Below are 16,730 nucleotides of genomic sequence, written 5' to 3'. Positions count from 1 at the left end.
ATGTTGGAAATATGACTCCTGAGCGTGATTCTTGAGCCGAATTCTGACTCTGCACCTATTTTCAGTTTCAAATTACGACGCTTCATACCTAAAATATGCCAATTACTGAAATTGGCGATAGGTCATATTTTGCCCAAACCCCCTTGCAGTTTTCAAAATGTCTGAAATGTCGGAAATTTGACTCCTGAGCGTGATTTTTAAGCCGAATTCTGACTCTCTGCACCTATTTTCAATTTCAAATTACTACTTTTTATACCAAACATAAGCCAATTACTGAAAACGTCGATGGGTCATACTTTGCCCAAACGCCCCTGCAGTTTTTAAAATGTCTGAAATATCGGAAATTTGACTCCTCAGCGTGATTTTTTATCCGAATTCTGACTCTCTGCACCTATTTTCAGTTTCAAATTATGACTTTTCATACCAAAAAATATGCCAATTACTGAAAACGGCGATGGGTCATATTTTGGCCAAACCCCCCTGCAGTTTTCAAAATGTCTGAAATGCCGGAAATTTGACTCCTGAGCGTGATTTTTTATCCGAATTCTGACTCTCTGGACCTATTTTCAGTTTCAAATTACGACGTTTCATACCGAAAATATGCCAATTACTGTTGACGGCGATGGGTCATATTTTGCCCAAACCCCCCTGCAGTTTTCTAAATGTCTGAAATGTCCGAAATTTGACTCCTGAGCGTGATTTTTTATCCGAATTCTGACTCTTTGCACCTAATTTCAGTTTCAAATTACGATTTTTATACCGAAAATATGCCAATTACTGAAAACGGTGATGGGTCATATTTTGCCCAAACCCCCCTGCAGTTTTTAAAATGTTTGAAATGTTGGAAATATGACTCCTGAGCATGATTTTTGAGCCGAATTCTGACTCTCTGCACCTATTTTCAGTTTCAAATTACGACGTTTCATACCGAAAATATGAGAATTACTGAAAACGGAGATGGGTCATATTTTGCCCAAACCCCCCTGCAGTTTTGAAAATGTCTAAAATGTCGGAAATTTTACTCCTGAGCGTGATTTTTGAGCCAAATTCTGACTCTCTGCACCTATTTTCAGTTTCAAATTACGACTTTTTATACCGATAATATGCCAATTACTGAAAACGGCGATGGGTCATATTTTGCCCAAATCCCCCTGCAGTTTTCAAAATGTCTGAAATGTCGGAAATTTGACTCCTGAGCGTGATTTTTGAGCCGAATTCTGACTCTGCACCTATTTTCAGTATAAAATTACGACGTTTCATACCTAAATATGCCAATTACTGAAATTGGCGATGGGTCATATTTTGCCCAAACCCCCTTGCAGTTTTCAAAATGTCTGAAATGTCAGAAATTTGACTCCTGAGCGTGATTTTTGAGCCGAATTCTGACTCTGCACCTATTTTCAGTTTAAAATTACGACGTTTCATACCTAAAATATGCCAATTACTGAAATTGGCGATGGGTCATATTTTGCCCAAACCCCCTTGCAGTTTTCAAAATGTCTGAAATGTCAGATATTTGACTCATGAGCGCTATTTTTGAGCCGAATTCTGACTCTCTGCACCTATTTTCAGTTTCAAACTATGACTTTTCATACCAAATTATATGCCAATTACTTAAAACGGCGATGGGTCATATTTTGGCCAAACACCCCTGCAGTTTTCAAAATGTCTGAAATGCCGGAAATTTGACTCCTGAGCGTGATTTTTTATCCGAATTCTGACTCTCTGCACCTATCTTCAGTTTCAAATTACGACGTTTCATACCGAAAATATGCCAATTACTATAAACGACGATGGGTCATATTTTGCCCAAACCCCCCTGCAGTTTTGAAAATGTCTGAAATGTCGGAAATTTGACTCCTGAGCGTGATTTTTGAGCCAAATTCTGACTCTGCACCTATTTTCAGTTTAAAATTACGACGTTTCATACCTAAAATATGCCAATTACTGAAATTGGCGATGGGTCATATTTTGCCCAAACCCCCTTGCAGTTTTCAAAATGTCTGAAATGTCAGAAATTTGACTCATGAGCGTGATTTTTGAGCCGAATACTGACTCTCTGCAAATATTTTCAGTTTCAAACTATGACTTTTCATACCAAATTATATGCCAATTACTGAAAATGGCGATGGGTCATATTTTGGCCAAACACCCCTGCAGTTTTCAAAATGTCTGAAATGCCGGAAATTTGACTCCTGAGCGTGATTTTTTATCCGAATTCTGACTCTCTGCACCTATCTTCAGTTTCAAATTACGACGTTTCATACCGAAAATATGCCAATTACTATAAACGACGATGGGTCATATTTTGCCCAAACCCCCCTGCAGTTTTGAAAATGTCTGAAATGTCGGAAATTTGACTCCTGAGCGTGATTTTTGAGCCTAATTCTGACTCTCTGCACCTATTTTCAGTTTAAAATTACGACTTTTTATACCGATAATTTGCCAATTACTGAAAACGGCGATGGGTTATATTTTGCCCAAATCCCCCTGCAGTTTTCAAAATGTCTGAAATGTTGGAAAATATGACTCCTGAGCGTGATTTTTGAGCCGAATTCTGACTCTGCACCTATTTTCAGTTTCAAATTACGACGCTTCATACCTAAAATATGCCAATTACTGAAATTGGCGATAGGTCATATTTTGCCCAAACCCCCTTGCAGTTTTCAAATGTCTGAAATGTCGGAAATTTGACTCCTGAGCGTGATTTTTAAGCCGAATTCTGACTCTCTGCACCTATTTTCAGTTTCAAATTACGACGTTTCATACCTAAAATAAGGCAATTACTGAAAACGGCGATGGGTCATATTTTGCACAAACTCCCCTGCAGTTTTTAAAATGTCTGAAATTTCGGAAATTTGACTCCGTAGCGTGATTTTTGAGCCGAATTCTGACTCTCTGCACCTATTTTCAATTTCAAATTACTACTTTTTATACCAAACATAAGCCAATTACTGAAAACGTCGATGGGTCATACTTTGCCCAAACGCCCCTGCAGTTTTTAAAATGTCTGAAATATCGGAAATTTGACTCCTGAGCGTGATTTTTTATCCGAATTCTGACTCTCTGCACCTATTTTCAGTTTCAAATTATGACTTTTCATACCAAAAAATATGCCAATTACTGAAAACGGCGATGGGTCATATTTTGGCCAAACCCCCCTGCAGTTTTCAAAATGTCTGAAATGCCGGAAATTTGACTCCTGATCGTGATTTTTTATCCGAATTCTGACTCTCTGGACCTATTTTCAGTTTCAAATTACGACGTTTCATACCAAAAATATGCCAATTACTGTTGACGGCGATGGGTCATATTTTGCCCAAACCCCCCTGCAGTTTTCTAAATGTCTGAAATGTCCGAAATTTGACTCCTGAGCGTGATTTTTTATCCGAATTCTGACTCTCTGCACCTAATTTCAGTTTCAAATTACGATTTTTATACCGAAAATATGCCAATTACTGAAAACGGTGATGGGTCATATTTTGCCCAAACCCCCCTGCAGTTTTTAAAATGTTTGAAATGTTGGAAATATGACTCCTGAGCGTGATTTTTGAGCCGAATTCTGACTCTCTGCACCTATTTTCAGTTTCAAATTACGAAGTTTCATACCGAAAATATGAGAATTACTGAAAACAGCGATGGGTCATATTTTGCCCAAACCCCCCTGCAGTTTTGAAAATGTCTGAAATGTCGGAAATTTTACTCCTGAGCGTGATTTTTGAGCCAAATTCTGACTCTCTGCACCTATTTTCAGTTTCAAATTACGACTTTTTATACCGATAATATGCCAATTACTGAAAACGGCGATGGGTCATATTTTGCCCAAATCCCCCTGCAGTTTTCAAAATGTCTGAAATGTCGGAAATTTGACTCCTGAGCGTGATTTTTGAGCCGAATTCTGACTCTGCACCTATTTTCAGTTTAAAATTACGACGTTTCATACCTAAATATGCCAATTACTGAAATTGGCGATGGGTCATATTTTGCCCAAACCCCCTTGCAGTTTTCAAAATGTCTGAAATGTCAGAAATTTGACTCCTGAGCGTGATTTTTGAGCCGAATTCTGACTCTGCACCTATTTTCAGTTTAAAATTACGACGTTTCATACCTAAAATATGCCAATTACTGAAATTGGCGATGGGTCATATTTTGCCCAAACCCCCTTGCAGTTTTCAAAATGTCTGAAATGTCAGATATTTGACTCATGAGCGCTATTTTTGAGCCGAATTCTGACTCTCTGCACCTATTTTCAGTTTCAAACTATGACTTTTCATACCAAATTATATGCCAATTACTTAAAACGGCGATGGGTCATATTTTGGCCAAACACCCCTGCAGTTTTCAAAATGTCTGAAATGCCGGAAATTTGACTCCTGAGCGTGATTTTTTATCCGAATTCTGACTCTCTGCACCTATCTTCAGTTTCAAATTACGACGTTTCATACCGAAAATATGCCAATTACTATAAACGACGATGAGTCATATTTTGCCCAAACCCCCCTGCAGTTTTGAAAATGTCTGAAATGTCGGAAATTTGACTCCTGAGCGTGATTTTTGAGCCAAATTCTGACTCTGCACCTATTTTCAGTTTAAAATTACGACGTTTCATACCTAAAATATGCCAATTACTGAAATTGGCGATGGGTCATATTTTGCCCAAACCCACTTGCAGTTTTCAAAATGTCTGAAATGTCAGAAATTTGACTCATGAGCGTGATTTTTGAGCCGAATTCTGACTCTCTGCACCTATTTTCAGTTTCAAAACTATGACTTTTCATACCAAATTATATGCCAATTACTGAAAAACGGCGATGGGTCATATTTTGGCCAAACACCCCTGCAGTTTTCAAAATGTCTGAAATGCCGGAAATTTGACTCCTGAGCGTGATTTTTTATCCGAATTCTGACTCTCTGCACCTATCTTCAGTTTCAAATTACGACGTTTCATACCGAAAATAAGCCAATTACTATAAACGACGATGGGTCATATTTTGCCCAAACCCCCCTGCAGTTTTGAAAATGTCTGAAATGTCGGAAATTTGACTCCTGAGCGTGATTTTTGAGCCTAATTCTGACTCTCTGCACCTATTTTCAGTTTAAAATTACGACTTTTTATACCGATAATTTGCCAATTACTGAAAACGGCGATGGGTTATATTTGCCCAAATCCCCCTGCAGTTTTCAAAATGTGTGAAATGTCGGAAATATGACTCCTGAGCGTGATTTTTGAGGCGAATTCTGACTCTGCACCTATTTTCAGTTTCAAATTACGACGCTTCATACCTAAAATATGCCAATTACTGAAATTGGCGATAGGTCATATTTTGCCCAAACCCCCTTGCAGTTTCCAAAATGTCTGAAATGTCGGAAATTTGACTCCTGAGCGTGATTTTTAAGCCTAATTCTGACTCTCTGCACCTATTTTCAGTTTCAAATTACGACGTTTCATACCTAAAATAAGGCAATTACTGAAAACGGCGATGGGTCATATTTTGCACAAACTCCCCTGCAGTTTTTAAATTGTCTGAAATTTCGGAAATTTGACTCCTGAGCGTGATTTTTGAGCCGAATTCTGACTCTCTGCACCTATTTTCAATTACAAATTACTACTTTTTATACCAAACATAAGCCAATTACTGAAAACGTCGATGGGTCATACTTTGCCCAAACCCCCCTGCAGTTTTTAAAATGTCTGAAATACCGGAAATTTGACTCCTGAGCGTGATTTTTTATCCGAATTCTGACTCTCTGCACCTATTTTCAGCTTCAAATTATGACTTTTCATACCAAAAAATATGCCAATTACTGAAAACGGCGATGGGTCATATTTTGGCCAAACCCCCCTGCAGTTTTCAAAATGTCTGAAATGCCGGAAATTTGACTCCTGAGCGTGATTTTTTATCCGAATTCTGACTCTCTGGACCTATTTTCAGTTTCAAATTACGACGTTTCATACCGAAAATATGCCAATTACTGTAGACGGCGATGGGTCATATTTTGCCCAAACCCCCCTGCAGTTTTCTAAATGTCTGAAATGTCCGAAATTTGACTCCTGAGCGTGATTTTTTATCCGAATTCTGACTCTCTGCACCTATTTTCAGTTTCAAATTACGACTTTTTATACCGATAATATGCCAATTACTGAAAACTGCGATGGGTCATATTTTGCCCAAATCCCCCTGCAGTTTTCAAAATGTCTGAAATGTCGGAAATTTGACTCCTGAGCGTGATTTTTGAGCCCAATTCTGACTCTGCACCTATTTTCAGTTTAAAATTACGACGTTTCATACCTAAAATATGCCAATTACTGAAATTGGCGATGGGTCATATTTTGCCCAAACCCCCTTGCAGTTTCAAAATGTCTGAAATGTCAGAAATTTGACTCCTGAGCGTGATTTTTGAGCCGAATTCTGACTCTGCACCTATTTTCAGTTTAAAATTACGACGTTTCATACCTAAAATATGCCAATTACTGAAATTGGCGATGGGTCATATTTTGCCCAAACCCCCTTGCAGTTTTTCAAAATGTCTGAAATGTCGGAAATTTGACTGCTGAGCGTGATTTTTTATCCGAATTCTGACTCTCTGCACCTATTTTCACTTTCAAATTACGACTTTTTATACCGAAAATATGCCAATTACTGAAAACAGCGATGGGTCATATTTTGCCCAAACCCCCCTGCAGTTTTCAAAATGTCTGAAATGTCGGAAATTTGACTGCTGAGCGTGATTTTTTATCCGAATTCTGACTCTCTGCACCTATTTTCACTTTCAAATTACGACTTTTTATACCGAAAATATGCCAATTACTGAAAAACAGCGATGGGTCATATTTTGCCCAAACCCCCCTGCAGTTTTCAAAATGTCTGAAATGTCGGAAATTTGACTCCTGAGCGCGATTTTTGAGCCGAATTCTGACTCTCTGCACCTATTTTCAGTTTCAAATTACGACGTTTCATACCTAAAATATGCCAATTACTGAAAACGGCGATGGGTCATATAATGCCAAAACCCCCCCTGCATTTTTAAAATGTCCTGAAATGTTGGAAATTTGACTCCTGAGCGTGATTTTTGAGCCAAATTCTGACTCTCTGCACCTATTTTCAGTTTCAAATTACGAAGTTTCACACCGAAAATTTGCCAGTTACTGAAAACGGCGATGGGTCATATTTTGCCCAAACCCCCCTGCAGTTTTTAAAATGTCTAAAATGTCGGAAATTTGACTCCTGAGCGTGATTTTTTATCCGAATTCTGACTCTCTGCACCTAATTTCAGTTTCAAATTACGACTTTTTATACCGAAAATATGCCAATTACTGAAAACGGTGATGGGTCATATTTTGACCCAAACCCCCCTGCAGTTTTTAAAATGTCTGAAATGTTGGAAATATGACTCCTGAGCGTGATTTTTGAGCCGAATTCTGACTCTCTGCACCTATTTTCAGTTTCAAATTATGACGTTTCATACCAAAAATATGCCAATTACTGTAAACGGCGATGGGTCATATTTTGCCCAAACCCCCCTGCAGTATTGAAAATGTCTGAAATGTCGGAAATTTGACTCCTGAGCGTGATTTTTTTGCCAAATTATGACTCTCTGCACCTATTTTCAGTTTCAAATTACGACTTTTTATACCGATAATATGCCAATTACTGAAAACGGCGATGGGTCATATTTTGCCCAAATCCCCCTGCAGTTTTCAAAATGTCTGAAATGTCGGAAATTTGACTCCTGAGCGTGATTTTTGAGCCGAATTCTGACTCTGCACCTATTTTCAGTTTAAAATTACGACGTTTCATACCTAAAATAAGGCAATTACTGAAAACGGCGATGGGTCATATTTTGCACAAACTCCCCTGCAGTTTTTAAAATGTCTGAAATGTCGGAAATTTGACTCCTGAGCGTGATCTTTTATCCGAATTCTGACTCTCTGCATCTATTTTCAGTTTCAAATTATGACTTTTCATACCAAAAAATATGCCAATTACTGAAAACGGCGATGGGTCATATTTTGGCCAAACCCCCTGCAGTTTTCAAAAATGTCTGAAATGCCGGAAATTTGACTCCTGAGTGTGATTTTTTATCCGAATTCTGACTCTCTGCACCTATCTTCAGTTTCAAATTACGACGTTTCATACCGAAAATATGCCAATTACTGTAAACGACGATGGGTCATATTTTGCCCAAACCCCCCTGCAGTTTTCAAAATGTCTGAAATGTCCGAAATTTGACTCCTGAGCGTGATTTTTTATCCGAATTCTGACTCTCTGCACCTAATTTCAGTTTCAAATTACGACTTTTTATACCGAAAATATGTCAATTACTGAAAACGGCGATGGGTCATATTTTGCCCAAACCCCCCTGCAGTTTTCAAAATGTCTTAAATGTCGGAAATTTGACTCCAGAGCGTGATTTTTGAGCCGAATTCTGACTCTCTGCACCAATTTTCAGTTTCAAATTACGAAGTTTCATACCGAAAATATGCTAATTAATGTAAACGGCGAGGGTCATATTTAGCCCAAACCCCCCTGCAGTTTTCAAAATGTCTGAAATGTCGGAAATTTGACTCCTGAGCGTGATTTTTTATCGAATTCTGACTCTCTGCACCTATTTTCAGTTTCAAATTACGAATTTTTATACCGAAAATATGCCAATTACTGAAAACAGCGATGGGTCATATTTTGCCCAAACCCCCCTGCAGTTTTCAAAATGTCTGAAATGTCCGAAATTTGACTCCTGAGCGTGATTTTTTATCCGAATTCTGACTCTCTGCACCTAATTTCAGTTTCAAATTACGACTTTTTATACCGAAAATATGTCAATTACTGAAAACGGCGATGGGTCATATTTTGCCCAAACCCCCCTGCAGTTTTCAAAATGTCTTAAATGTCGGAAATTTGACTCCTGAGCGTAATTTTTGAGCCGAATTCTGACTCTCTGCACCAATTTTCAGTTTCAAATTACGAAGTTTCATACCGAAAATATGCTAATTAATGTAAACGGCGAGGGTCATATTTTGCCCAAACCCCCCTGCAGTTTTCAAAATGTCTGAAATGTCGGAAATTTGACTCCTGAGCGTGATTTTTTATCGAATTCTGACTCTCTGCACCTATTTTCAGTTTCAAATTACGAATTTTTATACCGAAAATATGCCAATTACTGAAAACAGCGATAGGTCATATTTTGCCCAAACCCCCCTGCAGTTTTCAAAATGTCTGAAATGTCGGAAATTTGACTCCTGAGCGCGATTTTTGAGCCGAATTCTGACTCTCTGCACCTATTTTCAGTTTCAAATTACGACGTTTCATACCTAAAATATGCCAATTACTGAAAACGGCGATGGGTCATATTATGCCAAAACCCCCCCTGCATTTTTAAAATGTCTGAAATGTTGGAAATTTGACTCCTGAGCGTGATTTTTGAGCCGAATTCTGACTCTCTGCACCTATTTTCAGTTTTAAATTACGAAGTTTCATACCGAAAATAAGCTAATTACTGAAAACGGCGATGGGTCATATTTTGCCCAAACCCCCCTGCAGTTTTTAAAATGTCTAAAATGTCGGAAATTTGACTCCTGAGCATGATTTTTTATCCGAATTCTGACTCTCTGCACCTAATTTCAGTTTCAAATTACGACTTTTTATACCGAAAATTTGCCAATTACTGAAAACGGTGATGGGTCATATTTTGCCCAAACCCCCCTGCAGTTTTCAAAATGTCTGAAATGTTGGAAATATGACTCCTGAGCGTGATTTTCGAGCCGAATTCTGACTCTCTGCACCTATTTTCAGTTTCCAATTAAGACGTTTCATACCAAAAATATGCCAATTACTGTAAACGGCGATGGGTCATATTTTGCCCAAACCCCCCTGCAGTATTGAAAATGTCTGAAATGTCGGAAATTTGACTCCTGAGCATGATTTTTTTGCCAAATTCTGACTCTCTGCACCTATTTTCAGTTTCAAATTACGACTTTTTATACCGATAATATGCCAATTACTGAAAACATTGATGGGTCATATTTTGCCCAAATCCCCCTGCAGTTTTCAAAATGTCTGAAATGTCGGAAATTTGACTCCTGAGCGTGATTTTTGAGCCAAATTCTGACTCTGCACCTATTTTCAGTTTCAAATTACGACGTTTCATACCTAAAATATGCCAATTACTGAAATTGGCGTTGGGTCATATTTTGGCCAAACCCCCCTACAGTTTTCAAAATGTCTGAAATGTCGGAAATTTGAATCCTGAGCGTGATTTTTGAGCCGAATTCTGACTCTCTGCACCTATTTTCAGTTTCAAATTACTACGTTTCATACCTAAAATAAGGCAATTACTGAAAACGGCGATGGGTCATATTTTGCACAAACTCCCCTGCAGTTTTTAATATGTCTGAAATGTCGGAAATTTGACTCCTGACCGTGATTTTTCAGCCGAATTCTGACTCTCTGCACCTATTTTCAATTTCAAATTACGACTTTTTATACCAAAAATAAGCCAATTACTGAAAACGGCGATGGGTCATACTTTGCCCAAACCCCCCAGGAGTTTTTAAAATGTCTGAAATGTCGGAAATTTGACTCCTGAGCGTGATTTTTTATCCGAATTGACTCTCTGCACCTATTTTCAGTTTCAAATTATGACTTTTAATACCAAAAAATATGCCAATTACTGAAAACGGCGATAGGGTCATATTTTGGCCAAACCCCCCTGCAGTTTTCAAAATGTCTGAAATGCCGGAAATTTGACTCCTGAGCGTGATTTTTTATCCGAATTCTGACGCTCTGCACCTATTTTCAGTTTCAAATTACGACTTTTTATACCGAAAATATGCCAATTACTGAAAACGGCGATGGGTCATATTTTGCCCAAACCCCCCTGCAGTTTTCAAAATGTCTGAAATGTCGGAAATTTGACTCCTGAGCGTGATTTTTTATCGAGTTCTGACTCTCTGCACCTATTTTCAGTTTCAAATTACGAATTTTTATACCGAAAATATGCCAATAACTGAAAACAGCGATGGGTCATATTTTGCCCAAACCCCCCTGCATTTTTAAAATGTCTGAAATGTTGGAAATTTGACGCCTGAGCGTGATTTTTGAGCCGAATTCTGACTCTCTGCACCTATTTTCAGTTTCAAATTACGAAGTTTCATACAGAAAATATGCCAATTACTGAAAACGGCGATGTGTCATATTTTGCCCAAACCCCCCTGCAGTTTTGAAAATGTCTGAAGTGTCGGAAATTTTACTCCTGAGCGTGATTTTTGAGCCGAATTCTGACTCTGCAACTATTTTCAGTTTAAAATTACGACGTTTCATACCTAAAATATGCCAATTACTGAAATTGGCAATGGGTCATATTTTGCCCAAACCCCCTTGCAGTTTTCAAAATGTCTGAAATGTCAGAAATTTGACTCCTGAGCGTGATTTTTGAGCCGAATTCTGACTCTGCACCTATTTTCAGTTTAAAATTACGACGTTTCATACCTAAAATATGCCAATTACTGAAATTGGCGATGGGTCATATTTTGCCCAAACCCCCTTGCAGTTTTCAAAATGTCTGAAATGTCGGAAATTTGACTCCTGAGCGTGATTTTTGAGCCGAATTCTGACTCTCTGCACCAATTTTCAGTTTCAAATTACGAAGTTTCATACCGAAAATATGCTAATTAATGTAAACGGTGAGGGTCATATTTTGCCCAAACCCCCCTGCAGTTTTCAAAATGTCTGAAATGTCGGAAATTTGACTGCTGAGCGTGATTTTTTATCCGAATTCTGACTCTCTGCACCTATTTTCACTTTCAAATTACGACTTTTTATACCGAAAATATGCCAATTACTGAAAACAGCGATGGGTCATATTTTGCCCAAACCCCCCTGCAGTTTTCAAAATGTCTGAAATGTCGGAAATTTGACTACTGAGCGCGATTTTTGAGCCGAATTCTGACTCTCTGCACCTATTTTCAGTTTCAAATTACGACGTTTCATACCTAAAATATGCCAATTACTGAAAACGGCGATGGGTCATATTATGCCAAAACCCCCCCTGCATTTTTAAAATGTCTGAAATGTTGGAAATTTGACTCCTGAGCGTGATTTTTGAGCCAAATTCTGACTCTCTGCACCTATTTTCAGTTTCAAATTACGAAGTTTCATACCGAAAATTTGCCAATTACTGAAAACGGCGATGGGTCATATTTTGCCCAAATCCCCCTGCAGTATTGAAAATGTCTGAAATGTCGGAAATTTGACTCCTGAGCGTGATTTTTTTGCCAAATTATGACTCTCTGCACCTATTTTCAGTTTCAAATTACGACTTTTTATACCGATAATATGCCAATTACTGAAAACGGCGATGGGTCATATTTTGCCCAAATCCCCCTGCAGTTTTTAAAATGTCTGAAATGTCGGAAATTTGACTCCTGAGCGTGATCTTTTATCCGAATTCTGACTCTCTGCATCTATTTTCAGTTTCAAATTATGACTTTTCATACCAAAAAATATGCCAATTACTGAAAACGGCGATGGGTCATATTTTGGCCAAACCCCCCTGCAGTTTTCAAAATGTCTGAAATGCCGGAAATTTGACTCCTGAGCGTGATTTTTTATCCGAATTCTGACTCTCTGCACCTATCTTCAGTTTCAAATTACGACGTTTCATACCGAAAATATGCCAATTACTGTAAACGACGATGGGTCATATTTTGCCCAAACCCCCCTGCAGTTTTCAAAATGTCTGAAATGTCCAAAATTTGACTCCTGAGCGTGATTTTTTATCCGAATTCTGACTCTCTGCACCTAATTTCAGTTTCAAATTACGACTTTTTATACCGAAAATATGTCAATTACTGAAAACGGCGATGGGTCATATTTTGCCCAAACCCCCCTGCAGTTTTCAAAATGTCTTAAATGTCGGAAATTTGACTCCTGAGCGTGATTTTTGAGCCGAATTCTGACTCTCTGCACCAATTTTCATATTCAAAATTACGAAGTTTCATACCGAAAATATGCTAATTAATGTAAACGGCGAGGGTCATATTTTGCCCAAACCCCCCTGCAGTTTTCAAAATGTCTGAAATGTCGGAAATTTGACTCCTGAGCGTGATTTTTTATCGAATTCTGACTCTCTGCACCTATTTTCAGTTTCAAATTACGAATTTTTATACCGAAAATATGCCAATTACTGAAAACAGCGATGGGTCATATTTTGCCCAAACCCCCCAGCAGTTTTCAAAATGTCTGAAATGTCGGAAATTTGACTCCTAAGCGCGATTTTTGAGCCGAATTCTGACTCTCTGCACCTATTTTCAGTTTCAAATTACGACGTTTCATACCTAAAATATGCCAATTACTGAAAACGGCGATGGGTCATATTATGCCAAAACCCCCCCTGCATTTTTAAAATGTCTGAAATGTTGGAAATTTGACTCCTGAGCGTCATTTTTGAGCCGAATTCTGACTCTCTGCACCTATTTTCAGTTTTAAATTACGAAGTTTCATACCGAAAATATGCCAATTACTGAAAACGGCGATGGGTCATATTTTGCCCAAACCCCCCTGCAGTTTTTAAAATGTCTAAAATGTCGGAAATTTGACTCCTGAGCATGATTTTTTATCCGAATTCTGACTCTCTGCACCTAATTTCAGTTTCAAATTACGACTTTTTATACCGAAAATTTGCCAATTACTGAAAACGGTGATGGGTCATATTTTGCCCAAACCCCCCTGCAGTTTTCAAAATGTCTGAAATGTTGGAAATATGACTCCTGAGCGTGATTTTTTATCCGAATTCTGACGATTTGCATTTTCACATTTCCAAATGTGAATTCTCTGCACCTAATTTCAGTTTCAAATTACGACTTTTTATACCGAAAATATGCCAATTACTGAAAACGGTGATGGGTCAAATTTTGCCCAAACCCCCTTGCAGTTTTCAAAATGTCTGAAATGTTGGAAATATGACTCCTGAGCGTGATTTTTGAGCCGAATTCTGACTCTCTGCACCTCTTTTCAGTTTCAAATTATGACGTTTCATACCAAAAATATGCCAATTACTGTAAACGGCGATGGGTCATATTTTGCCTAAACCCCCCTGCAGTATTGAAAATGTCTGAAATGTCGGAAATTTGACTCCTGAGCGTGATTTTTGAGCCAAATTCTGACTCTGCACCTATTTTTAGTTTCAAATTACGACGTTTCATACCTAAAATATGCCAATTACTGAAATTGGCGATGGGTTATATTTTGCCCAAACCCCCTTGCAGTTTTCAAAATGTCTGAAATATCGGAAATTTGACTCCTGAGCGTGATTTTTGAGCCGAATTCTGACTCTCTGCACCTATTTTCAATTTCAAATTACGACTTTTTATACCAAAAATATGCCAATTACTGAAAACGGCGATGGGTCATAATTTGGCCAAACCCCCCTGCAGTTTTCAAAATGTCTGAAATGCCGGAAATTTGACTCCTGAGCGTGATTTTTTATCCGAATTCTGACTCTCTGCACCTATCTTCAGTTTCAAATTACGACGTTTCTTACCGAAAATATGCCAATTACTGTAAACTGCGATGGGTCATATTTTGCCCAAACCCCCCTGCAGTTTTCAAAATGTCTGAAATGTCCGAAATTTGACTCCTGAGCGTGATTTTTTATCCGAATTCTGACTCTCTGCACCTATTTTCAGTTTCAAATTACGACTTTTTATACCGAAAATATGTCAATTACTGAAAACGGCGATGGGTCATATTTTGCCCAAACCCCCCTGCAGTTTTCAAAATGTCGGAAATGTCGGAAATTTGACTCCTGAGTGTGATTTTTTATCTAAATCCTGACTCTCTGCACCTATTTTCAGTTTCAAATTACGAAGTTTCATACCGAAAATATGCCAATTACTGTAAACGGCGATGGGTCATATTTTGCCCAAACCCCCCTGCAGTTTTCAAAATGTCTGAAATGTCGGAAATTTGACTCCTGAGCGTGATTTTTTATCCGAATTGACTCTCTGCACCTATTTTCAGTTTCAAATTATGACTTTTCATACCAAAAAATATGCCAATTACTGAAAACGGCGATGGGGTCATATTTTGGCCAAACCCCCCTGCAGTTTTCAAAATGTCTGAAATGCCGGAAATTTGACTCCTGAGCGTGATTTTTTATCCGAATTCTGACGCTCTGCACCTATTTTCAGTTTCAAATTACGACTTTTTATACCGAAAATATGCCAATTACTGAAAACGGCGATGGGTCATATTTTGCCCAAACCCCCCTGCAGTTTTCAAAATGTCTGAAATGTCGGAAATTTGACTCCTGAGCGTGATTTTTTATCGAGTTCTGACTCTCTGCACCTATTTTCAGTTTCAAATTACGAATTTTTATACCGAAAATATGCCAATTACTGAAAACAGCGATGGGTCATATTTTGCCCAAACCCCCATGCATTTTTAAAATGTCTGAAATGTTGGAAATTTGACTCCTGAGCGTGATTTTTGAGCCGAATTCTGACTCTCTGCACCTATTTTCAGTTTCAAATTACGAAGTTTCATACCGAAAATATGCCAATTACTGAAAACGGCGATGTGTCATATTTTGCCCAAACCCCCCTGCAGTTTTTAAAATGTCTAAAATGTCGGAAATTTGACTCCTGAGCCTGATTTTTTATCCGAATTCTGACGATTTGCATTTTCACATTTCCAAATGTGAATTCTCTGCACCTAATTTCAGTTTCAAATTACGACTTTTTATACCGAAAATATGCCAATTACTGAAAACGGTGATGGGTCAAATTTTGCCCAAACCCCCTTGCAGTTTTCAAAATGTCTGAAATGTTGGAAATATGACTCCTGAGCGTGATTTTTGAGCCGAATTCTGACTCTCTGCACCTCTTTTCAGTTTCAAATTATGACGTTTCATACCAAAAATATGCCAATTACTGTAAACGGCGATGGGTCATATTTTGCCTAAACCCCCCTGCAGTATTGAAAATATCTGAAATGTCGGAAATTTGACTCCTGAGCGTGATTTTTGAGCCAAATTCTGACTCTGCACCTATTTTTAGTTTCAAATTACGACGTTTCATACCTAAAATATGCCAATTACTGAAATTGGCGATGGGTTATATTTTGCCCAAACCCCCTTGCAGTTTTCAAAATGTCTGAAATATCGGAAATTTGACTCCTGAGCGTGATTTTTGAGCCGAATTCTGACTCTCTGCACCTATTTTCAATTTCAAATTACGACTTTTTATACCAAAAATATGCCAATTACTGAAAACGGCGATGGGTCATAATTTGGCCAAACCCCCTGCAGTTTTCAAAATGTCTGAAATGCCGGAAATTTGACTCCTGAGCGTGATTTTTTATCCGAATTCTGACTCTCTGCACCTATCTTCAGTTTCAAATTACGACGTTTCTTACCGAAAATATGCCAATTACTGTAAACTGCGATGGGTCATATTTTGCCCAAACCCCCCTGCAGTTTTCAAAATGTCTGAAATGTCCGAAATTTGACTCCTGAGCGTGATTTTTTATCCGAATTCTGACTCTCTGCACCTATTTTCAGTTTCAAATTACGACTTTTTATACCGAAAATATGTCAATTACTGAAAACGGCGATGGGTCATATTTTGCCCAAACCCCCCTGCAGTTTTCAAAATGTCTGAAATGTCCGAAATTTGACTCCTGAGCGTGATTTTTTATCCGAATTCTGACTCTCTGCACCTATTTTCAGTTTCA

The sequence above is a fragment of the Procambarus clarkii genome, unplaced genomic scaffold, assembly GCF_040958095.1.
Source record: "Procambarus clarkii isolate CNS0578487 unplaced genomic scaffold, FALCON_Pclarkii_2.0 HiC_scaffold_109, whole genome shotgun sequence".
NCBI lineage: Eukaryota > Metazoa > Arthropoda > Malacostraca > Decapoda > Cambaridae > Procambarus > Procambarus clarkii.
The sequence above is the reverse complement of the archived record's forward strand: the minus strand, read 5'-3'. Positions refer to the sequence as shown.